This window comes from Coccinella septempunctata, chromosome X, assembly GCF_907165205.1.
Source record: "Coccinella septempunctata chromosome X, icCocSept1.1, whole genome shotgun sequence".
Lineage (NCBI taxonomy): Eukaryota > Metazoa > Arthropoda > Insecta > Coleoptera > Coccinellidae > Coccinella > Coccinella septempunctata.
Window position 1 is genome coordinate 5,205,949 of NC_058198.1, and position 26,892 is coordinate 5,232,840.

Here is a 26,892-nt window from a genome sequence, read left to right on the forward strand (position 1 = left end):
ATGAATCTTCCTTCCGGCTCGCAAGAGACGGAGGGAATAAATTCAAAAATTGTGGCGCGGACAATATTAGGATTTATGTCCCTATTCTCGGCATGTTTGTATCATTCACTCTGAAAATAACGGTGAAGGATCGAGGATGTATCCTAGTTAACATATTCCTCAGCCACATTTAAAAGAAACCACCACCTGACGAATGAATCATTGTTTATAACCCACATTTCAAATCAAAATTGAAACATTTCAAATCAAAATTGGAACATTTTTAATGAGAATTGAAACATTTCATATCAAAACGAACAAGAATTTATATTGGAGATAGTATTATTTGTATTAATTTTCTGTTTCTGAACCGATCGGAATCGGATTTACCTGAAGAAAACTGTTCTATTTAATGTTATACTTATCATACAGACATCGATAAGAGCTCTCAATCATAATCAAATACAGCCTTCACACTATTTTGTTAGCCTACCACCAGAGTAGATAGCCTACACGATAAGGTTTCTTCAAGTGTGTTATTTGTCAGTTATTCTCGCCCAGCATGAACTGAAAAGGTGGATTTATAAGGAATACAATTTCGTTAGACATTTAGTTTCGCTCCATAAAAACTCTAGAGGAAAGAATGGCATATAGCAAATTTAGGATACTTTTCAACTTCTCTCGTTACAAGCCGGTTATTACTTTGAGATTACACAGTTCAATGCGATTTTGAAATATGTTTCTTTGAAGTAAGTTTTTGGAAATTTGTTTCAACAACTTCAAATTCGTTAATATTCTTGGCATAATTCAAAGGGCTTTTAAGGAATTCTTGGATAAAGTTTCCATTTGAATCGTTATGTCTTATTCATGAAGAGAATTTCGAATACAATGGGAACTAATGAATTTGGACAACTTAGATTTTTATCTTCAGCTATTTCAGTTAATTATATTTATATGATGATGCCATACTCTTCATAAAAACCAATATTTTTTCTTCTGTTTCAGGTAATTTGGCTTCGTAGTTACTAATTCAAAGTCTACAAATTGGTCACTTGTAAGTGTAAGTATTTGGAAAAGAATTAAGCTTTCGTATTTCTCGGTATTTCATCGGAAAACTAATTAATGCTGAAATGTAATGAAGGACCCAATTTTTCTTCAGAATAATTGAATCTGCTGCTATTTTGTCGCCGAAAATCTTCCACTATCTACCGCTGAACGTTCCCGAAGTCCAGGTTATATCTCATTTCCGTCGTGCCTTTTCCTTTTCACGTTACAAAAGAAATCATAAGCTGTATTAACTTTGTTCTCTTTGCGACGCGAACGGTTTAACTAGGAGCCGAGAAAGGCCAACTTAACCCGAAATTTAATCGATCTGACGAACGGCATATGTTCGTTAACCTTAGGTTTGAAATTTGACGTAGTATTCGAGTATTCTCCCTTTATTTCTAGGAAGGAGGTTTTCTATTGCGAGAAATCGCCATTTCATCGAATTCTTGTTCGAGAACCCACGAAAAGAATGCTGGATTTTTTCAAATTTAATGTCGGGATTCAAAACAACATCTTTTCCTAGATATTCATAGGCGTGTCGGTATTACAATACTGTCATAATCGGAAGGGATGTAATTGAGCAAATATGAGTGAATGGTTTTCATATTGTTAGGTCTGAAATATATAATTCGGCATTGGATATGCTAGAATCCAAGCAAATCTCAGCGCTAAATGAATCGTTCCTTCAAATTATGCTAATGTAAATTTGTCAGTTACCTCCGCAATTCTATTCGACTTATCGCTACGCTCGTATTGTTATTCTTGATACAATTCCATCTACTACAACAGCGCTAGTCAGATAAATCGTTACATTTGTTCATTAACGGATGTTCCATCACAAATTCTATCAATTTGTTTGGGACTTATCACTAGATGAAAAGATACATGGACATGGATACACGAACGAATGAAATAATCCACTTATTCCTTGTGTATTTACGAGTATGATTCATTCATACGGTATCACACTTCAGGAGAAGATGAAGTGGGTAAAAAATGACGAGTTCCCCGTCGACAAATATTTGTACTTACAATCAATTTTCACCAAGAGACGTATAGTTTATATATAAACTGTGTATCGAATAATGCTGCGGAATTTATAGCTGGCGTTTTATTATCGAGGGTGCGAGCCCACACAGTGAAGCTCGAACCATCAAATATTAATCATCTTGACGAATTTTCAACCCTTGTCATAAGTCTCCGGGATGAAATTTATCGATTATGAACTGTGACGAACGAGGTCCCGCAGAAAAACGTGCTCGATTTCCGAAATTGAATGATTCTATAGGTGCATTTTTCATCGGAACAGCTGACATTTTCTCGTCAAGGTGGGAACGAAAAGTCCACGTTTTTACCCTGAGACGTAATCGTATGTACATCCTGGAAAGCTTGAAAATGTCTTTCCGTAAATGCAGAACTTTTCTCCAAAGTTTCCTTTATTAAACCAACAGAACTCCATAATGTCGTTCTCTCTCTGTCTGTTCCTCCCTCGATCCCGATAACTTTATGATTCAACAATTCCCTTTGATATATTGCCAAATAACAATATTTATAAAAGATGTTTTCAGAATGAGAACCGAGTTGAACCGTTCTCATATAGCATCACATTTATTTATAAACCGGCAGGAGTTTCGTGTAACTTTTTGATTCGATTCGTATTCGTCCTTTCAATCAGAATTTTCTATGCGGGCTCTTTTTTGTTGGAAAGTTGGTTATCGCTTCTATTGGGGAATTTTTATATTATTCAGATATCCGCCAGTCCCATATTCTACAACTTCCACTCTGAGAAAGAAGATTTTCGCTTCTGAGGAATGGTAAACACTCGTTCATTGATAGAATTCTTTCGAATTTCAAGTCACCCATCGAAAAATTCCCAGAAAAAATATAAATTCCCTCAATTTTTGCAGGAATGTATAGTCAGTCATAGTGAAAACGACACATACTCATATGTAAAATAACGTTTTGAAGAACAATGCTAAATTTGTGCGATATCTGGCTGATCCTTTGAATTTTTTTCTATTTTTTCATTTTTTTCGACTTCATATTATTCTCTATATAAAAATAAAAATTTCTGTTCAAGTGCCATCTTTAGGGGTCTGTATCTAAACAGGGACAGCTCAAAAAAAATTATTAGACCCCAATATTTTTCGACAAGAAATCATCCAACACTTTTTGCAACGATTCCTTTACGCCCTGTATATTATTGTAGTGTTGTTTCACTAGAGACAAATTTTCAATGGTCCCCCAAAAATTCTGTTCCGTTTGTGCAGAATCGTACGAATCCTGGGACACGTCGATTATACACTCCGGTGATTTTGTTTCTGCATTTTTCTTTTTTCCGAGTGTGTGGGGGTCGATATCCATGAGTTATGTGTGGGAAAAGCGTTCATCTTCGGTTCTCCGTTATCTTGTTTATTTTTTATCGTCGAAAATTTCACCGCTTTTCGGTTTTTTGTGTTTACGCAGTTGATACGAATCCATTCCGATTAGATACAAAGGGTGCCTCAGCAATCGTTGGCAGCAAATTGTCTGTAAACTTTTCGAATATATCACCGAGATAGCGTTCTCGCATATGGTCCTTGTCGATGACGACAAGAAGCAAATAAACACATTATGTTTTTGATAATATCCCACCCTGCGCGTGTAGATGACTAACGCCACATGATATGCAGTTATAATTCTAAAGATAAATAGGGGTCGATATCCATTCTCTACGTACTTTTTACACGGAGCGAGAGGACCGTGCCTTGGGAGCCATTGTTATGTGTATGAATTATAACGGCGGGAAAGGTCCCAGCCACTGTTTCATATTGATAAGCTCCCGACAAGGATTGACTCTGGATTATTACGTTTTCCATTAATTTCTGAACGGAATTTTCGAATGACACTCGAACTAGATTTATGGCCATATCATTGTTATTGTAATCTTAGGAAATCCAACTCAGAAACTCGGAGAGGCCATTCATCACGAGTTAACTTCGTCGGAGTTTCGGTGCCATCGCCCCCTCCCCTCACCTTTCCGAATGAGCTCTCTTAAATATCGGGATCCCTGGATGGAATCCTAAATAATTTCAATTGGGGAACTGTATGGGCAACAATGACGGAACTCGGATTATTCCCTAATCTTCGGGATGCTGCCGAAAAAAGTTTTCCTTCCCCGAATGCTCACTTCATGATAAAACTACTACGGATAATTATAATCGATACTGGCGGCCATTTACCGAAGTTTGAAGGAAATTAATGAATTTTTATTCGAACGCTTCAACTCGCGTCGAACAGTACGTTAATCTTTCCTTACGTGATCGTGGTAACAAAACTAATCGCCCATTTGGGATATCTAAAGGGTATGGATAATGGAAGGGTATGTTCCCATTACAGCAATTAAAAATGTTATATGTATATTACGAGGGATTTACATGCGTCATTTTCTTCTTCTTTAAGGGATATTTTAACCCTCGTGCAACGTTCCCCTTCTGATGTACCCCAATTATGTATTTTGGCTTTCAAGCCCGAGATAGCTTTGCACAATTATCAATGAATATCTTAACATTTTCTCCCAGTGAATTTTTCAAGTATTCCCTGAAGAAGTTCTTGTTCTTGTTTTCACACGCTCATGAAGAGGGTGTAAGTGAATAGTTCCGAAAAAATTTAAGGGGTGAAACCTTGTCAAAAATAGTCAAATTTTTCTTTATTCCCTTCTCGCTCCCATAGGTCTGCTTCATTTTAGTTCTGTCTGTTTTTTGGTTTTCAAGAAACAAATTGCTTTCCAGGAGTTATCTTTGGAGGCTGTATTCAAGCAGGGGCAGCTCAAAAAAAAAGACCCACTTTTTTTCAACAAGGAATCATCGTCGAATTATCAATTTACAGACAAACATTCACACTTTCTATGTGTGTAAATTTCGACTTTTGAAGTGAAAACAGTCTCAAACTACTCAGTTGGACTCGTAAATGAAAACTTCTTAATCAAAATCAATTCAAGATAGGTTTTTATTAGGCTCACCCCCTTCAAAATGTATCGGTAATCTGTTAGTAGAGCATGATATCAAAATCCTAGTTTCAAAGAGCGCTAAAGCTGAGAATTCCCATCCTTTTGGAGGTAATTTTCCAGTTTTTCCTCTGGTATATCGTGAATAATCAATGTCGTTGTGAAATATGCATTTTCAATTCAACTCGTAATCAAAAGTTACACACATTCGCTAAAAATGATATCACGTTTTTTGTGCATCATTCGATTCGCTGATATTGGAAATGACGTACCAGAGCCGTCCGAATCGAACGTTGACAATCGACGCACCGAATGGACGGTTAATCTCCCTTGGACGACAAAAAAAAAATGTGACGAAAATTAGTTTCGCCATGTGGAACGTTGACCGAAAACCATCGGGAGTTTATCGCGGCCGACAATTGCGCCTCCGAAAATATTCGGACGTTTAACGTCGAGGAAAACGGCCGGGGATCGGGGAAATTCCAAGGAAAACACTCTAGTGTGAAAGCCAGTTACGAGGAATTAGGTGCGTGCGAAAACCATTTCCGTGAAGTTTTTGCGGGCAAAAAATAAGAGAGCCCTTTCCACCCCCGTCCAGCGAAAACACTTAATCGTCTAAGGATCTTTCATCAGTTCAATTCCCCTAAGCAGATTTCATGTTTGGACAGCGCTCTTTGGCCAAAGAGGTTGGAAGTCCCCACTCTCCCATTTCTAATTAGCCCTCCACCCCGTATTTCGATACTCTTGGATGTTGGCATTGATTTGCTCGTTTTGAATGATACAACTCAATTCGATGTGGATCCATCTCCACTATGGGAGTTGGCGAAAGCTACATCCTGCAAATTTTCTCATTATTTCAAAGGAGGGGAAGAAACTTCAACCGTAGACTCTTCGCTTATTAATTAACAGTGTAAGGACACAGTAAGGGAGGCTACACAGCAAGTATGTTGCTGGAAGACCGAAGACCATTTTTATTGGCAAAATTTAGAGGGGTGACCTCTCGACAATCAAATCTGTTTACATTAATTTCGAATACCTGTAGTGAGACCTATCTTTTTCCGTTTTAATGATAACTGGTGGATCTACTCTGACCTAGTTGAAGCTATGACTACGAGAAATCTGAGTTCATTATTTTTCCCGAGTTCATCCTTCTCTAGATGACTGCTTAATTCACCACAATGACCGAGTCAATTTCACCGAAGCAAGCTATTCTGAGCTCATCGCTGTATAGAACAAACTACTTTATGTTTCACCTTAACCGCTGATGGCTAAGTGGAATATAGAATAAAATTCAATGAAGACATTGATATAACGGAACTAGACTCGCCTTCTAACGTAGAATCTTTGAGGAAGTGGATTAAGAGCCCCGACAAGAAAAAACCGCAAATTGGCATTCATCGCATCTTCTATAAGCGACAAAAAAATTCGCGTTAAATCGATTCTCCAAGCAGTACGTACGATTCCCGGATATTTTTTGGAGATGCTACTTTTTCTTCGGTTCCTAAATGAATTTTGTGACTGTATACAAGCGAAACTGACGACATTTCACAGACACTAAAGAGATAAACACCAGATTTCATGGGTGTTGAAATCGAGAGTTCAATTCGACTGTTTTCAAGTTTTAATTATACCGAACAGAAGTCCTGGTTAGCGTTAGGGCGACCCTTGAGAAGGTTTGCCAGGAAATGTTACCAAGAGATTTATTTGTCAGCATCTAGTGATGGATTTTGTTCAGACCTGTACAGGTCTGTCTGCTCGAGTTCTGACAAAATCCACGACATTGTTGTTGTTTTAACATTACGCTCTTTAGGTACCAGTTTTTGTCATTGTTGTCTTGGAAAACCATTGATTGTTATTGTTATTGGGTTAAAGAGTTGATTTTTGTATTCAAAGAGTCCAGCATCAATATTTTCAGAAATGTGATTTTTGATTAATCGATTAGAGCAAATATCTGTGAGATGTAGGCTAATACTCGATTTTTTGTTTTGTTTTTTCGAACGGTTTCCCTGATGTTATGTTTTTTTTAAAACCTCTGTGAAAAACGATTGTTTTCTGTCAAATTTCGTTTTGAAGAATTATTTGAAGTACTAAAACGGTTTTTCTTCTCGTTTTTTGCTGGGCTTCAGTGATATTGTTGGTCGAGTTCTGGTTCCAACATCATTCAAAGATGGAAAACATGGATCGCTCGTCGTATATCAATTTCTATTGTTCCAAGCAACATTCCTGTATGGAAAGTATTATTTATGGAAGATTTAAACGTCTAATGAGCGTACGTAAAAAAATATCATTCGGCAAAAGCGATGCGACTAAATTAATACCCCAGCGAGAGGAACAAGTAATTGTTTTAGATATACCTATCATTAAAACTGCCGCCCACAGGTAGATTTGGGTTAAAGAAATTTAACATTTTCCCCACCCGAGGTCGCTGTCGGTATCTTCATGGTTCGCCGATGCTCTGGGGCCTTCTTCAGTCCCACCGAATACCAATGGTCTGTTCCCCCAGCCCAGCACCACGTCATTCGAGCGTGCACACCGGAGGTTCAGGCAGAAACTGCGAGCTTACGGAACGGCAACCAACGTGTCTTCCTCTCTACACGGTGAACGTTGTTCTCTCGGTTTTCAGTTATTGTGGGTGCGTGCCAGTGTTCGTTTGTGCAGATGCCGCGACCTTTATGATCTAATTATGTGATGTGCCGTTGGATTTAGTGATACCACCTCCAATAATTCACTCAGTTACCGTTTACCCTGGATATGAAATTACCAACCCGTAAGTTTTCCCCAACTTTGGACTAATTAGACGTTATATAGTCTTCGGTCGGGGTTGTTGCGCCTGGGAAATTAATAAATCTCCTATAAGATAATACCGGAGCTTATAAAAAAATATCCTCGATGAACGACAGACGAGGATCGCCGTCCGACGCAAAGGAGAACTCCCATAATCCGCCACTGTGTCCCTCATTTCGAATGGATTTCCGAAATTTGAATATTTCCCATAAATAAACATGACATTGAAAATCCATTAACTAAATAGCTTCTCGTAGATGTGCCGTACAGTAAGTCCCCGTTTTCCCTTCTTGGAAATGGTAACGTGGAATCGGGTGTTACGCTCTCGAATCTCAGTTTGTTCTGTTGCAGGTCTAACACCGGGATTTAATTTTATTCCCGAAGCCATCTTATACGTGTTGATTATTTCCGCTGGTAACGCAAACAATTTCCCAACTTCGGCCGAAATTCAAACAGAAAGTTCGTTTAAGGTGAGACGCGCCGATAGTTTGAAAATTCACTGACGGGTCTTACCGGTTTTTTTTCTGGTCCTATTCCGTGCGGCCCGTCTCTGCAACAATAGATAAACGATATCTCCACCCTCTTTCTTTCGGATTTAAGTGCCCCGAACAAAGACCTATCGGAACTTTGGAATTCCAATAAGAATAATACATTTTAGACGGCTGCATCGACGCCAATTCCTCTGCAAATTAGCAACTCAATCAAGAACAAATTGCGCCTGCATCAAGTCTTATTCTTACGCCTTCACTTACCCGGCAATTCGTTTCTACTCAACTTTCTCGTATAGTTTGAATAATCTAATCGATCCCCTGCTAATAGATCGTTTCTCCTTTTTCGTTCAGATTAATATCATTTCACCTTCCACGAAGTTAATCCACCATCTTAAATGGCGCCCGCTTATGGGCAAGGTCAAATTCTCGGTATCGGAATTTTAATGCAGCTACTTGAAACAAAGATTATAGAAGTCGAGAAAGAAGAAATGGAGATTCACACGACTGATCGATGTCCTACGCTTCGTAAAATTTGAGCGGACATGTTTTTTTCTTCTCGTCGATTGGGTCCGACAACATTCCGGTCTAGATTGCTGCCCGTTGTTGTCCCGCGGGTGTTCGGCATTTGTCAAAATACAAACATGCATACTTTCGTGGCCGTTTGGTCAGTCGGAATCTTTTCTTTCCATCTATATGTCTTCGCGATACAGAAATGAGACGTTTATTACGAATCGAGCGATAAACCGCTTGTAAAATTCTTTGATCTGCTGAATATTTCGGTACGTAATAAATCGATAATGGAACGTACCGAATATTTCATCATAATTTTTCATAAAATTCCGCCCAGGCAGTTCGAGAAGAGTTATCTTCAGGATCAATGAATTGCGATTCGTTTTAGTGAAGCTATATCGATATATTATTATTATTTTTCCAGAAGGTTGTTTTCAGGTGACATATTTGAAAAATATTCAATGATTTAAGGATAACTTTATGTTTACCATCTTAGCTTAATTTTTCAGGTGTTAGAGGCTTTTGATTTTTACTTTTCTAGATACCACAGGTGTAGGTTTCAATAAAGTCTTGAAGAACATTTCATTTAGTCGCAAGATCTTTTTCGAAATGTCAGAAATCAGATTTAGGACATTCAATTTTCTGGAACCAGGTTGTCTGTCGATTTTTGTACGAGTTTTTTTCAATTCGAACTCCATGTATTCCAACACCTACAATCAGTAACTATACCATGTTTCTGCTCACAATTTATATATGCTTCGACTATATTCGTTTGTCGATATTTCGCTTTCAGATCTGAGGATAAATTTTGATGTATTGTTACTAATTCAGAAGAAAAAAGTAATTCCCAAGCCCAAATGAAGAGTGGACGAGATTCCGAATCTCTTTTTATCGTTTCTCATCACAAATCATTCATTTTGAAATACCTCAGTTACTAGCACTACAATTGTTGCAGTTTTCGAAATTTCCGCTGGCTTCAGTGTGATAGAGAATCAAAAAATTCACGTAAAAGATAATCTTTTCCTTAAATTTTGTGTATCGGTTTATTGGATATGATTTCAGCTCCGTTCTTCACTTCAACTATGGTCAAAAACAGGGATTTACTTCAAATTGTACCTTATCAAATAAGTTCTTCAATATCTTTGAGTATTTCCCTCCTTTTGCTTGAGTGAAAAATAACAAAGCATTCGAATTTGTAATATTCTCGAAGATCGGAAATCATCGTATATGATTATGAAATTAGCTCTTCCAATTCAAGCTTCTTTATTAACGTTCGTCTGATAATTCCATCCCTTGTCAAGTTCTTCTGTTCACTTTTGGTCACCAATAATAAATAACTCTTGACTGCATCAGGCCCCGAAGAAGATAAAGCCAGAAATACAAAACTATGCAAGAGAACCTTAATTTGGTATTATCAGCTTGTAACTTCTACATCTGCTCGACTACCTGACCAGAATTCTGGGAATTCCATCCTACTATAGGTATTACCGAAACATCGGGTCTTATCTACTACGGTCAGAGTCGAATACTTTGGGAACTTTTATAGGGCCCAATTTCGGAACTACCCCCAGTTTATTCACGTGTTATTTAAGTTGAAAACTGAAAAGTCGATTTTTATGTTTTTATACTGTGGCTATTTGCCGCAGAAGGCGTTAAAACTCATTTTAGGTCCTCTGCAATCCCGTATACAGCCCAATCGTGGTTGACCATCGTTTGTTCATTGTGTTACAAAAAAAAAACGGTTTGCTCATGCTTCAGGGTCGGTTGTTATAGATCAATAAGTCACAAAGTAGAATAAAGTACTCGGTTACTCAAGATTTTATGACACGTTGTGAAACTACATCCCAATAAGCTCTAGTATCAGTTTGCTTAGCAAAAAATATGGCAGAGATCCTATTTGGGGATCTTACATTTTGCGCATCTTTTCTACTATTACGTTCGCATAATGTTAAGCCCTCCGGTAACGTGTACACACAGGCAAGTTTATACCTGAGTTTATGAACAAAATGCTCTGCCACAGCCTCTCACGTCGTTCAGAGGCGAACGGATTATCAAGTTGTATTTACATAAGTGAAATTAAAATTTATTACTTTAATGCAGCGATTATGAGGAAAAAATATTGTAAGAACCCGTACAAGAATTCGAAAAAAACATGGGAATTATCTGTGAAATCTCCATGTTTATGGCGCAATCAATTCTGTTGTATTTGCCGTATCATTCTTGGAGAAAAACTTGGAAATATATTCAAATATTCCGATGTGAAATGTCAATTCGTTTAGTCTGAATTCAATTATTCCAGTGTTCAATTCATTGAATTCAGGAGCGACCATAATGAGATGAGTTTACAAGTAATCATTCATAATTCCATACATATATGGGAACATCCATTTATGTCACGAAAAAATAACATATTTTTTGAAAAATTTCCTTCCTATATCAATTTTTCAAGGGAGTTGTCATCTGTGCTGAAAAAGTTTCAAATTTCGATCGACAAATTTCACTACGTAGATTCAACTAGAAAAAATTCAGCAAATCATTCTGATTGATCAAGGTAGCCGATTGAGAATTCTGAAAGGAAACGGGACATTTTTTTATTCCGCTCGGAAAAAACCGACAGCATGTGCCACATTTTCCTCGCCCATATTTTTTGTTGATGAAAGTAGTTAAGAGTTGAAGGGGTCTAACAAGGGAGTGCAATAATTTTAGGGTGAAGTGGTGACTGTAGTTACCGAAAAACGAAAGCTGAAGCCGCCCTTGCTATGCGCACGGAGCACAGGCAGTTCGTTACACACAGATCTTTTTTATGTTCACACCTGACGCTATTCAGTTGACTACTATTTCCCCTGGTATATTTTATAGGTCCCTGAAATTCCGCTCGGGCATTTATCCGGAAAAAAAAACCGCTTTCGTGTTGTTGCCGTTTTAAATATATAGGTTATAAATGGGAGCCGAGGAAGAAAAACAAACGAAGCTGGAAATGTCGGTTGTTTCCTCCTTTTGTTGAACCTCGAGCGCGGGCACATTAAAACTATTTTCATAAAGATACCCTTGATGTCTGTTACATTATCCCAGAGTTTTCCGGCAAAGATTAATCAGAACAAATAAACCGAATAACTCGTATGTTCTCGGATGTTCCGCTCCTGAATATAGTACGGAACAATTGTTCGTATTCTTCGAAATAAAAACTAATTTCATCGACATGCTACCACATTGTTCCCAATTCTTATTGAAAAAGTAAAATAAACTATTTATTTTAGACCTAAAATGACCCAACAGACAAAAAAAGTTCAGGGCATGTGATTTAAGGGAATTTTTTCGTGTTTTTCGAAGTGGACGTTTGACCTTATTGTCCTGTTCAAGTTGATCCCTTTCGAGACCGGTCAGTAACCGTAATGAAGATCATTATCGAAAACCCATTGTATTACTGTCTGCTCTCGAAAATTCAATTTGCCGAACACGATGCGTAAGTGTCATATATGTCTCTCCTAAATCACTTCCAATCGGCCTGTTGTGGATGATACGTAATTGATGCAATATAGGCCGAGAATGGATTCCATACAGGTGCATCGTTGTACCCGGACAACGATAGTCGTGTCGAAACTGGCCATAATCAAAATCGACTGGCTCGATATCGAAATCCCAGAAATCAACCTTACAGTATGTCCTGTACGTAAGTTTAATCGGCAATTATGATTTTCCATTAGATGGCATCCCGGCCTCATCTCGTGGATTCAATTAAATCAACATGAAAACGGATGTGTATAGCTCGGGGATGATGTCGTTACGTATCGAAGAATTTTCCCATCCCCCTACCCTCCTGCAACCCTCGGTTCGTCGTGTTCGTATCGCCGATAGAAAAAACGTTTGTTAACGGAATTTTTCCAGATGAATTATGTACTTTTTTTCATCTGAAAATGGAGAATCTAATCGTTCTGCTCTTCGCTCCGATGGAGGGTAGAAAAAAAGTTTTCATTTTTTTCCGAATTTCAAAATTTGTCGCCATCATTCCGAGCCACAGGGGAGTGTTGCGAGTAGGTGGAAATGACGTAATAAATATCGACTGATCTCTCATATACGACAGAAACCGTGTGAATTTTTGCCTTTCACCTGGTTTTTGCTAATGAATGAGGTTGAACATGATAATTCCATTTGGAATCCACCTAGCTCATTGAGAATATCGAAAATCGTGTTTTGATACGAATTTATCAATTGTAATTATCAAACAATATATCAAGATAGTGCAAAATGTTAATACCTTGAAACAGAATATGAATGTAATGATAATTGAGAATCATAGAATAATTGTGTGAGATATTGGGAAAGCATTTGTTCATGCGCGATCCAAGGATAATCAGCACAACTCTCTTGAGATTTCCCAATAACTGGCAATGAACAATAATGGTATTTCTGGAAAAAAATGTGGATGCTTTCGCTATTTACCTGAAACTTCTATTCATCTCCAGGCGGTTCTTCTTTCGATGATACCTCTGCATCAGTTAAGACCATCGGAATCTTCGAAATTACGTCACTTATTAGCTTCAAATTTTTTCAATGAGTTTCACACGTAGTATTGGAAGAATTTTGGGAATTTCTATAACATATTTTACTGGGATGAATTCACTTTATGAAGTATCCCGGATCAACAATTCGAGCTCATTTATTTTCGTTACAAACTGGCAGTTCTTTGACCCTCACACTGAGGTCCTGCCATTATTCCCTTCGTTACTTGGGCGTCTTAAATTCTGATTATTCTAATTAACCATTCCTCCAATTGCTCTGATGCAATGATACCATAAAACGAGTTCATTACATTTTTATTTCGATTCCATAAAACCTCTGTTCAGTTCTTTAATACGAGGATGCAGCTGGTTATTGTTATTGTCGGTACTAATTCAGGATATTAGTGTGGTAGTTTTAGTCAAGTCATCGTCATTTATGTTCCTGGAGGGGACTTGGGAGAGTTTTGAATCATCTGGAACCCTCACGGCGATGAAAAATGCAAATGGAAGATGTGCAGAGCACCGAAGATCGTGTGATGTTTTCTTTGACGAAACATCTACTGATATGCACACGACAAGTCCTAAATGCGAAAGTTTGGCTAATTTAACGAAGCCTCCATTGTGAAAATGGGCCTCATCGCCCATAATGATTATACGTTGAAATTCGGATTCAATTTCAAGCACGTTGATGGTGGACGACTTGGAACGGACACTTTCGAGTTTTCCTCCTTACTGTGAGGTACAGAAGCAATATTCGCTGTTTTTTTTACACGAAAGGCACAAGTTAGATTGTTCACATCGCGAAAAAGCTCCATTTTCCCAATTACAGAAGAGTTCGTACAGATCCGAGAAAACTTATAACTTTACTAACTGTTTCAGCGAAATTTTCACATGTTCGTAGTAAATTTCCACAATTTCGATGCGTTGTTGAAGCTTTTATCGTTCCTTTTTATCGATGTCACAGCTTTCAGTTGTCAGTTCTCAATATGAGAGCCGCAAAAATAGCGGGCTATTCAAAATGAAACCTCTAAACGCAAAACAGTTTGTTCGGGATTCAAGCCACCCAGTTTCACCAGCATAAAGGCGTACTATTCATCACCGTCGTCAGACCACTGACTCAGCAAAAGCACGAATGCACCTCAGCGCTTGTAAAATGTTCCGTCACGGTGGAAAAACCATTAGCGACCTTAACAAAATTCAATATGTATAATTTTCATCCTTCGCCTTCCTCATTATGCTACCGAAAAGTAGTGACGCTTATATAGAGCGTAACACTTCGGGTTTTCTTATTTCGTCTATTAAGCCGTTTGTGGAAAGCTAGAAGGATGCCGTTCGTACCCGAATGAATCATTCTCTAATGCACCATTACAGGTGCACTTTCGAGAAGTCGTTACCAGAAAGGGGTCCCCCAGGTGCCTGAAAAACGGGACATCGCCCGGATCTTGGGGTTGGGGGTGAGAGGGGGAGGATAAATTTTTCGATTGCCCCCGTGTCCGGACGACGCTGTTTCCAGCCCCGTCCGAATGCAAAAATTAATCCTTGGGAAGTTACAGCAGGACCCTTTTCTTTCTCACGTCGAGCGTGAAGTTAAGTATCCCACTTCGGACGTCATTCGTAAAAGGCTGACTGCTGGATCGGGTCCAGGACGTTGAAAATTTAAGGGTTGTGTGCCCGGCAACGGGACGCTTCTGTCGAAATCCGTCTGTCGATCTGTCTGCGGAAGCAACGGGTCAATGTTCCGTCTATTTAATTTATTTACGACGTGAAGTCAAGAAAAGAAGATTTGTCCGAAAATTGGGCAGGATTAATCAGAGAAAATGCAACACCTATATTGTGCATTGCAGCATGATGATCAATGGTACCCTCATATCTTGAGCTGGTTGAGGCGTAGCCTTGATATCCTCGGGGATGAAATGTCCATTCTCCATTCCGCATATTTCCTTGTCTCGAACATTGTTTATGTTATCCTACCGCGGGTCTAGCATACTGTTAGTAATTCTATTGAATCTGCATCCGCGTTTCGTTTTATTATATCCAATTATTGTGTCTACGACACGGTTTTCATTACTCTTCATACACGTAGAGAAATATGTAGTTGGAACCGAGTTCGAAAAATTAATTTAAACCCACAGTTCTCGTTATGAAGCCATAAAAATCATCAGAAGCGGATTTCCGAAGTTCGTATGTTGAAAAATCTCTTTATTCGGAATGTTTGACGACGAATATCAGGAAAACTTTTCAAACAATAAACTGGAGATCCTAGTAACAAGCATATTATTCGGTTGGGATTCGAAGAACAACAGTGATTTTCGGTATCGGGTTCAAGTTTCATGAATATTCGAATCTCTTTCAGTCCGAACGAATCGATTCACCTTTTTTGAGAACTTTTCGATTGATCGGAAGATGTCAGTGGAAAATTTGGCCCGGCTTTTCGTGAATAAACCACCGAGCTAGTGGCACCTTCGTGACTGAACGCAAGTCAGTTCGGCGTTTTGATATTCCTTATCACGGTGTCGTTTCTTACCGATGGAAATTCAATTTGAAGTCGGATATTAGTTCCGGAGTTTTATTAGGTTATATTGGGAATGTAGTTTAAACGCTGATAGATCACAATTCGTCCACTTGACATTGCGAATGTGACATTGCATTGATTGCTTTTTCGGTTTATTACCTGTTTCCGATAATAAACCGATGTTGGAATCGAACTGGGAATTGGAAACATGTTATTTTACGGCTCACTTCGAGACAAAACGAGCCGAAAAACGCTGATGATTTCTCACGAAGGTTGATTTCCGAAGTCTTCGAAATATCTTCAAAAATGCATTCCTAAAACGTGAAGGGCAGCTCTAATTTGGAATAGATGAACTAAAAGAATAAATTCAGACGGTTTTTTGTCGTGAATACGCCCTTTTTGGTGCATTCACAACAACAAAACAGTCTTCGATTCAGTTGGAGACTCGCACTCTAAAATCGACCATATACGCGGTTGTTGTAAGAAAATAATTTCAATCAGTAGAAATGGACGGCTCCATTCATTCCCTTGAATAGAATGTTTTCGGTCCTGTGGAAAAGTTGACAAATGCGACGTTATTTAGTTTCACGTGGGGAGCTTTCTCGAGTGACGAATGCTGATTAAATAGCCTCCAATGACTATTGCGACGTGAGGGACCTTAATGAATACGTAGGCGACTGTTAAAAATTAGTTAACAGATTTCGTCGGTGTTTGGAAGTAGGAGAGCTATTTTAAAAAGGTTCGTTGAGGCGGAAGGATCTCCTGACATATTCGAGTGTCACTTAATACAAGGAGTGCATCACAGTTATGGCCGATGGTGACGCTGCTTCTTTTCCGAAATTTAAACAAGGGCGATGGTTCCGGTGATACGTGTTTTGATGTCTGGGGAGTATCATTGCACGCATTCTAAATATAAACAAATAAATCCACATCTCCGTTCACGTCCCACCCTGACGTACCGCACAAATGGCCTGAGACATTCTTCATTAACGCTTTTTCCCGAAGAGGCATCTGATTATCTGCTTTCCCCATCTGATTATCGTCGGTATTCTTCACGCTTCGAATAGAAACTGGAAAAAAAGTTCCAATTTTCTCCGAGTCAAAATTGTAATATGTTGAGAACTCACCATTATATTACTTCGCTCAGAAATAACGTATCAAAGGTTTTTGTTCAATCCTGTCGTTATCTTGCGAATGGCTTTTGATGAGGCACAGAATTTTTCTTGAGTTTTTCAAAATTTTCTAGTGAAATTTTTCACTGTGTTCAAGGTAACGCCATCTGCCAATAAGATTGTTTCTTTCTTAAATTTTTGTCAACCCACCATAAAGGTACTTTACCCTGTATAAAACATCTCGACGCTTCAGTTTAGCTCTGTTAGTTTTAAGGAATGAAATCTCGAATTTTCTGTAGGTACCTATATAACCTGTTTGTGCGGAGCATGCAGAGGTTTGCGGGATGGTGAAAGTTTTAATATTCCGACAATTCTGTAAATAATGATCTTCCGCGTAAAATTCGCAGTGGCCTTTTTAGGACCCCCCAGCTTGGTGGTAGTTGTTAACTGCTAATAATTATGAGCGGTCGGTGTAATATATTCTTGTTCGCGCCGAATACACGTGTTAGTTTTTCATCCGCTCGGTACTATACGAAAGTTACTAATTGCTCGTAAAAAGCTTTATAGGTACTTCGGTCGCCAAATAAGCGGGCGACCCCGTCTCTGAAAATTAGCAGAAATTAATTGTTCGCCGATAAAACCGCGGAAAAAAATGACGTGGCAACACCCTTCCATCCGCGCCCGCTGCTCCATCAGTTTTCATTATCTGATGTAGAATGAATCGGGAAATTCCCTCAAAAAGAATGCGGCTGCCATTATGCTGGAACATTCTTTGCAGATTCTTATCTCCATAAAGAAGGTAATTGAAGGAAGTGGAGAATAACTCATCGTTATTGAAAAAACGATAAAGGAAATCGATAAACCCATTCAATTTTACCGTGACGGCCTCACTAGCGAGTTTTTCCAGTTCGATTTTTTCGGCAGGGGTAACATCCCTTCGGCTCTCGGTGTTGTCAGTTAATTCAAGTCAAATGCTGGCAAAATTCAGAACCGCACTCAAAACCAATCACAACGCATGATGAAATCCAGGTTTTGTTTCGTTTTGATGTGGTATATTTGTACAGAAATTAAATAATAAAAACTCTTCTATTTTTTTCACTAGATCGAGATTCTATTTCTCTCTTCTGCATCGGCTTGAACGTAATTACCATAATTTGTTTTTCCTCAATGTAAGAGAAGCTGAGCTCTCAATATTCAAGAACAAATTTCGGCAGAATTTGGCGACAACTGTTGACAGCCATGAAAAGTGTCAACTATAGTTTCATGGCAGGCCTCAAAAAGACGTTGTCAACAAAAACATGTATTTTCATGAATGCTAACTACTCCTCACTTACAACAAAAGCCTTAATACATACCTAAAGCTGTGAGTTCTTGTTCGTTATAGAACTGATTTACGGCTGAAGCATCTATAAATCACACTCTATTCTTCGATTTAGTTGACGGCGTGAGATGCCTAGAAAGGACCTTGACCTGTTAAAATGGAGGTGCATAAATTTGTTCACAATATTTACAAGATATTCGAACACTTCATACAATGAGATATAGATCTAGAGTGTTCGCACAGAAATGTTCAGCATGGGGGAAACGAATTGTTTTGAGTATTTTACTTTGCGCTGCTTTATGTCATTAAATCTTTTTTCGGCGCTGAATTGTTGAACAGTGCCAAATTCGAAATAACCATTGAAAACTTTGTTTATCTACATAACCAAATGTTGCTGAGTAATTTTATGGAGTGTTGAAACAGTTGGGCTGATTAAGAGTTCAAATGAAGTTTGAATTTAATATATTGAGACCGCTGAACATTTGTTCTTGTCATAGGAACATAAATATTCGAAGAATTGGCCAAAAAATTGTTTGTCCCCTGGAAAATCCATTACCGTTCCTCTCGACAGCGATCATCGTACGCTTTCACGTGTGATTTATGGACCACCACCATCGTTCGAAATCTACAACCTCCTCAGATGTGATTCGTCATTCTATCAAACTATTTCACCTTCTGCGGGGCGCTATAATTCTGATTGATAAATATTCGTCATACACACCCCAAACTTCGTCGACGCTAATAGTTCAGGTGTGCCCGTTCTCAGTGTGGGGGTGCTTCGTGACAAATTGCAATGCAATTTGTCCGCGAAATGCGCCCTGAATCGAGATAATCGTTCATTTCCGATCGAAAATGCAAGAACTCGAACGAAAGATTACCTCGTATAATTCCAACAGCGATGGCTGGGGATCGAGCATGGAAAAATTGTAACCCTCTTACATGGGCAATTCCACTAACTAAAATCGTGCTTTTTCCACGTTATGAACTGCAACGTAGAACGCTATATTTTGGTGAATTAAAATGGCGTGCCTGTAGCGCCCTGCCTAACGCCACTGCCTATGGGCAGTGGATCGTTTAAAATCCGCATATTGCGGTGTTTTTCAAAAAGGTGCATTTCACTCAAGTAGTTTAACTTCCCCTTATTTTCGTCGGACATAAATCCCATACGAAGTCGTCCACATACGGGAGTAGTTTCAAAGAAACATAATGAATCATTCTGAAAGAACTACCGAATGCCACTTGTATCCCTTGTAAGTTAACGTGACACCGCTGCACTAAATAAACCTGTACCAGACAAAAATAAAAAATGAAAATAATCAAGGCGTCTCTGAAAATAAATTAATAAAATTCTCGATGGAATTAAGTATCCAAGCACAGGTTCAGGATAATATACCGAATAACTTCTATTCCTTTCATTCGCAGTGAATGAGAAAGATGAAATATAGTCTCATTTATTATCCGCATTACCTAAGTTTTCAACGTGAATCCAGTACAGAAATCTTGGGCCTATAAATCCTTCGTAATCACCAGATACGAGATCAAATTCTGTCTCTGACTGACAGTACATGAAATTCCATTGTTGACGAGTTAAAATACATATAATATATTCTGTGTTTGATTATTCTCCTTGCTCAACCATTAATTTTAGTCCTTTTTGTTTTAGGTAAGTTTATTCGTGGATATACGATTTTCAAAAGGTGACAGCTTGGTGAGTTAACACTCATAGCTTTAGTTCATTTGGTGAAGGAGTCGCGTATAGATTATGTTCTGCTCATGCAAAAAAAAAAAGATTTGAAACTTCTTCTCTATTTTCACCACAAGGTGGAGTAATTCGAAGTGTTTTGTTGGTTCATTCGTTTAATTTCAACCTAGAGATTAAACTTTCAAAGGTGCTATTAAATTTAATCTTGGATTTTAAAGAACCTTTTTCGTAAATACTGAAATCGAGCTCGATATGGGCTCTAAATTAGGAGTCGTATATTTTTGATGGATGTTCATTTTTTCGATGCGTTCTGTAATTGTTACATCAGCATCTCTCTGCAATAAAAGTATGTGAAATCATTTTGAAAAGACGACAAACATAATGCTTTGAATGTGATGAATTGTCGACGCCTGTCGAGATCAGGAAAGATAAGTCGAGCTTTTCTTTGAATGAAATGGTGAAAGCTACTGTTAAATGGACTGTTCCACCATATATCTTCGTTGGATAATGAAGTCGTGAGAATGTCTGGAAGAAAGTGAATGTAATTCAGATTAGAATAGCATGTTAATATACACATATTAATACTTATGGTAAAAATAGGCCAGAATGTTCGGAATAATCTTGGACTTTTATCAAAAGTGGATCTTTTAATATTTCTAAACAGCTTCGAAATGAAAATCTCCTTCGAATACGTCTCATTGAACACTCGAATCCTAAAAAATTCTTCGGGAAACATCTGATGCTTGGTACAAAGACGAATGTCATAAAATGTCACAGATGGCTGAAAGCATGTCTGCGGAGTTTCGTGAAGACAAAGCAATGGCTACGAAACGGAAAAATCGTCAATATTCAGAGCCCATTACAACGGAGCCAATTTGAACGGGACGCTACAAGTACAGGCTCACATCACAAACCGGTTTCTCTATTCAAATTATTATCAGTTACTTTCTGAGTTACACACGAGAACTTCGCCCGAATGAAATATCGATTCCATTAGAACAAAGTGAGGTGGATTCCTTCAGATGTAGTACTTTGTGTCGCAATTATATATGAAAAATATCGGCTACAAGTCGAGATTTGCAAACGGATAAAATTTCCCCTATTATACTTTCATAAGCTGAATAAGCATTTGAAGTTTGTGGACGTAAACGGCATTCATCCATATTTGGCGTCACTGAGCATTGAGCATTCAATGTAGCGAGAATGATATTTATAGCTGCATTTATGAATTTTTTCACTGGCAGGTGGGGAACGGCATTGGGCGGGGAATTGTCAATTTTCGATAACTTTTTCCGGGAATCGAGAACTTTCTGGAGGGTTTTCCAACAGGGGACTATATGTTTCGGAAATGTCACCTCTTAAAAAGTTTTAAGGAACATCATTCTCTAAAAATATATTGTTCCTATTGGGAAACTCTTGGTGTACTAACGTTCGAATCAAAGTGTAATTTTTGTCTTTCTGATTAAATATTTAAAATAACGCACCTTTATGTGGCATTATAGAATTTTGGTTAACCGTGGAATCGTCGTCCTTGGGAAGGAAAATCGAGTTTGGAATAGAGAAATATTTAGTGGGAAAATGCATGATCGGATAGGAAAACAACGTGTTATGTTCCCATCAGAAGTGATTCGCGTTCGTAGCTTATTTCTCTACAAATTCGTTGCGTGCCGTTTCCCCGATGAAATGTGAAATGTTTCAAGGAATATTCCGTGTTTTTCACTCAGATAGCCTCTCTGTTAGGAGTCATTGCACCTTGTACTGTTCGCAGGGCATTCCGAAGTATATTATAACATCGAAAATATCCGTTAGCTCGGAAGATATTTAATGCAACGAAACTGACATTTCATACTATATTTACGATCAGATTCAAATTTACAGTTCGATCCGAATGATGTACAACAATCGGAGATATGTTGATCATTGCCGTGATTCCGAGCTGCGGTTGTTTTTCAACTTAGATTTCTTGTTCTTCACTCCGGGAAAGGTCACGTGCGCTACTCATTAGACCGGGCAGTTGACCCAGTTCATGGCTAGGAACTGGCCACGGTGATTTATAGTGCATAGGTAAATTTAGCAATTTCATTGAAATAAATGATCGGGCAGGGCCCATAACGACTTCCATTCGGACCGGGCCACCATTACCCCCGAAAATTCGTATGGCTAACGGGACTAAACATCCACGACGTGGTGTAGCAGAGAGAGGAGAGAGCGGTATGGAGGACGATGTTTGAAGTTAACCAACTTGGGACCGCTAATTCACTACGTTCGGTGCGAAACAAGGAATATACACGACACGCACTATATCGAAGCAACTGGCTCCATATGCCTCCTAACTGGATACGTAATTAACTGGAAATTGCATATATGTTCAAAGGAACCGAGAACGGTTTGATCAATTTCCAAGACTTGTTCTTATTTTCACCCGGTAGATTGCCCTTTCAAATTTGACCTCTCCTTATGGTACGTAGCCTGTGAGAATATCCCCTCTCGCGCCTCGTGATCATACCCGGATCAGGATCTCGTACATACAGAAATACATCGCTAATGGAAATTGTGCTTCATTTCAAGTATTTTCACAATCTAACTAGAAGTTGCAGTTTATCGATGATATTTTGGCCGATTGAATAATGGATCTCCAATGCCCTAGTCCATGGGCACATTCTCTTGGCTCCAGTGATACAAACACAGGCTAGCCTCTGTATTCTATCGAGGGCTCTCCTCGACTAATTTCCAGAATTTTCTCCCCTGTGTACGCTAGTACCTTCATATTATGTCCCTTCTAAGATTACTTCCTTCACACAACAACGAATAACCTGTGGATAGTTCACGCCAGCGAAAGGAGGATGATGAAAAACATGAAGATGTAACGCAGTGTGCGAAGCCAGTTAGTATGAATAAACGGTAGACTGTTTTCCCCTTTCAGGTGCACTGAAAGGAATTCGTATGGTAATTCCGTATAAATACGCCTTTTTTTCGTCGGTGTAAAACTCGGTTATGAAAATCATGGCGGTGAACTGTAGCGAAACGCTAAGATTCCGGTTTTTTTCTGAACGAAGCTCACGCTCGCTCGCGAACGGTTAAGCTCATGGAATTTCATTTGATTCAAGTATTAGTTACGTTTAGTCTAAATGAGCGTACGTGCCCCGTTTTTCGAGCAGGGATGTTACGTTGGGCGTGAAAACGTGAAGCATGTTCGCTTTTATGTCCTACCAGTTCAACCTTTGAATATAAATTATCGCGCTCCTGTTGTGCGGAATTGAAAATTGTTGGTTCGCCTTATTAATTCATTACATAGCACAATCGGGAATTACTGGAACTATTCATCACCAGGAAGTTTCAGCAGGTTCAAACGAAGATGCACACAGCCAAAAACAGAGAATCGACCAGCTTTCACTGAAAAAATATTTTCTTGTCAAGGAAATGGTTCGATAAATTTTTCGTGTTTTGGGCACAACATGTCATAAAATAAATGAAGCTATAGTCTTTATAGATATCAGCCGATGTTCATCAAATATTTTTCAATTACTTATGTGGAGCACTAGATCTATGACACTATCCGTATAAATTTCATGAAGAAACTGTCGTTCTAATAGCTGAAGATAAACTTCACGTCACTTCCAACGTCTGCTTCTCGTTCTCGAAATCGTCAAGTAGCAGGACGAAAATGAATTATTGTTGTTAAACATTCGGAAGCAACATGAACCAACCCTGAAATATATCACATTAATAATTCGCCTCTGGGCGTTAAATTCGAGCGCTTTTAATTAGGAATGTGTGTGTGTTACCTCCTCAATTAATTCTTAGAGTTAATTTCATGGAGCGGCGCATGACATGAGCAAATCAGTCATGCGGAAGCGTATGATGAATTTGTTACGTACCTGAAACTTCGAAACGTCGAGCCTGCGGCTATCTTTTTTTCCTACCCGACCAATTATGGCTCAAACTTTTTCGTTGTTTGTTCAACGGATTCGATGATTTTACTGCGCAGAACTAACAGTAAAAAAATTGAAAATGAAGAAACTGAAAAGTGAATTACAAAATTTGTTACTTCCACTATATGCGTAGTATCTTCAGCTTGGTGATGGTATATAACTTCATCTGGGAATGGTCGAATGAATCAACGAAGTGTAAGTTAATTGATAGTCCACTTCTTGAAATTGTGAATGCGGAATAACATAGACAGAACTTGAGGAATAACTTTGTGGGAAACTCAAAGGGAAAGATCCATATTTACATTATTCCTTGAGAATGTAGTGGATCCTTGGGCGACATGACATTCCAAATAAAAGTTTCCGTGAAATAGAAAGCAATAGGCGAGGAAGATCAAAGTGAGTGACTGTCGTGAAGGATTGAAATTTATACAACGATATTGTACCTTCTAACTTTTCCCAAGTTTAACTCACTTTACATCTATTACCTCACGACGAGATTCTACAGAGTAAAGTTACGTATATGAGATATTTTCACGCTTCACCCAATAGCGGCACGGAGGAATACGTAATTGACTTGATTTTCAGATCCATTATTCGGTATTCCAATAAAGACGTTCTCTGAGGATTCATTGAAAGTTTAGGGAAATAATCAGTGCCTCCGTGTTCCATCGTTAGCGAACTTGCATCTATTCCACACTAGGATAATGCTGTATATTTGTCATCTATTTCATTCAATTTGAGTTCGTCAAGTCAAATATAGTCCCGCCATGTGTTGTGCTCAATCACTTAATATATCTATCTGGTTGTGCTTGGTTTATTGCCACGGCTGACATGAACTGTATTAAGTGACACTGTCAAAAAAAGGCTTCCAAATATCCAATGATATCTTACGAAAATGCTCTCCTGAATCCTTCCTGATTGTTTGGATGAAGAATGTTAACTTTGTGCGATTCAGTTTCAATCTAATTCGATACATATTCTTGGTGGATACTATTTACGACTTGGTGTAACGTGAAAGGGATGATACGATGACAAAAGCAGGAATATTGATTGTCAGGTTACGTGTAAACAAAAAAACCTTTGTATAATTTCTGCAACATTTCACCTATCGCATAAAGAGCTTCAGATTTCGTGCAGCTTAGATTCCCGATGAAATGAAACGTGCGCATTTTTGAATGGGTATTAATTGCAGACCTTCATTTGTTCCGCCACGTATGATATCTACGTTTCGATAATTCGATTTCTGTCGTTCCCCCCCTAGCAGCCCACGTATACCAAGAACAACATGTGACAGTGTTAAATTATTTATGTGGAAAGTTCCCCTTTCGGGAAATAGTTCGTACCTTTCATTATTTCATGCCCACGCAAAAAGTTAACTCATTGTTCGCGGGACAAAGAATTCCGAGAGACAGCTATGTTCTCCAAAACTTCTGCCCCATTTATCCCTTTCACTGAAAACGGAGTCCGATTGTAAAATCCAACTTGCTGATATTACACTCCATTAACGACGCATGTGCCTCATTTGCGTCCGTTGTGATAATAAGAAGTTCGGAAAAATGCCGACATGCGCGGAGCGAACAGGCGTGACGCAATGAGTCGGGCGATCCATCTTGGGACGTTTGTTTTGGGGATTGATTACAGTACTCAGGCTTCTTGAACACCCTTGGAATTGCTGAAATATCATTCATCGACCGTCACGCCATAGGGTTAGATTCTTGGTGGTTCAACCTGACTCGCAGCAAATGGACATTTCCATCGGCCCCGGAATAATGCGGGTGCTGATTGTGTTCAACTGATTGAATCTTCGGATAGTAATTCCTTAAGCCGCAAATCGATTAAGCAAACCACTGCAATTGTAATCTGTACAGGACTGACCTTGGTGCATCGCAGGAGCCTATGAATTATTTAAGCGGATTCCAGTCGAACTGAAGTAGCTTCGGGATGTTGCTCCCAGATTTTTATCTGCTTCCTAACTGCGCCCATCGTTGTCCAAATTGTAGACGCTGTTTTTCTCTCTTCTCAGTATCCGTATCTCGAACAGAGATCAAGTGAACCAGAAGTTTATTCAGTTTGATTTCGAAAACATGCACCCATCAAAGCGAGTTTGAAGATGTGTCAGTAAATCCTCAAATAGGTTCAAATTCAGTTCAGAAAAAGTTATTCTAATATTCACTTTCTCATGGTGTTGATGCTTCAGACTGCACCACTGAAGTTTTAACCCTAAACAATATCTAAATATGGAATTATTCGAAGGAAATTGAAACAATCGTCTATAAAGTATCATATCCCTACATCTCGTGGTAAAAATAACGTGGTTTAATTGTTGAGTATTTGTTTGAAGGTGTACGTAAGATATTTGTGTCGAATTTCTACTGAAATGCATAGGCCAGAGTATCATATAACACACAGAGAATAATGCAATGATAATCATGAAATAAGAAAACCTGCCACATGTGCTTGAAATTCGAAACTTCCCTATTCGACCGTAGAATATATCTCGCGCTCCATTTTCTGCTGTTCCTGTCGTATTCACCATCTTTGAAGTTAGGAAATTGTGTGAAATCAACTGTTGAACTGAAAATAATGTTCCATCTAACCAATGGCAGTAGTAGAGCATTGTAAACTTTGTACTTCACGGATTTAATATCGGCCAATCATCAGTCAACGTCCCTCGACTCGTTTCTTCGGCATCTGCTCATTTCAGTTGTTTCTCTCAGGTGATGGTGGCACTCTGGAAGTGTTGACTAGTCTTTATCCTCTGATCCACTGGTACGTAAGCGAATTTAAAACACATTTATTTGAAAATTAACTCTCCAAATATGTACTAACCCCTCTCAACGTGCACATGTAAGGTAGGATGGTAATAAAAAAGGTTTTGTTCGTTTATCATTAGAACTATGATTCAAAAATGCAGAGAGCATGTCGAACTGTTGGATGCATCTCCTGAGAGATGTTAACGAAGAGAAAAAAGACTATATTTCCTTCATCGCAGTCTTCAATAAAGTGGGACCACCAGGC

The 26,892-nt window shown here is 38.6% G+C and overlaps 1 protein-coding gene across 17 annotated transcripts in view; it reads left to right on the forward strand.

Moving 5' to 3' along the window:
* Positions 1–26,892, forward strand: part of LOC123322257 (latrophilin Cirl) — a 137,692-nt gene that overhangs the window by 58,865 nt on the left and 51,935 nt on the right. For 2 of the 17 annotated variants that reach the window (XM_044910175.1, XM_044910184.1), the window contains exon 4: positions 985–1,039. The exons of 13 other annotated variants lie outside the window; for them this stretch is intronic. The gene's annotated coding sequence lies outside the window, so the exon portion shown is untranslated. Of the gene's footprint in view, positions 1–984; positions 1,040–7,575; positions 7,779–26,892 lie in introns of those variants that run through there. 2 more of the 17 variants (XM_044910181.1, XM_044910188.1) reach the window with 1 other exon arrangement.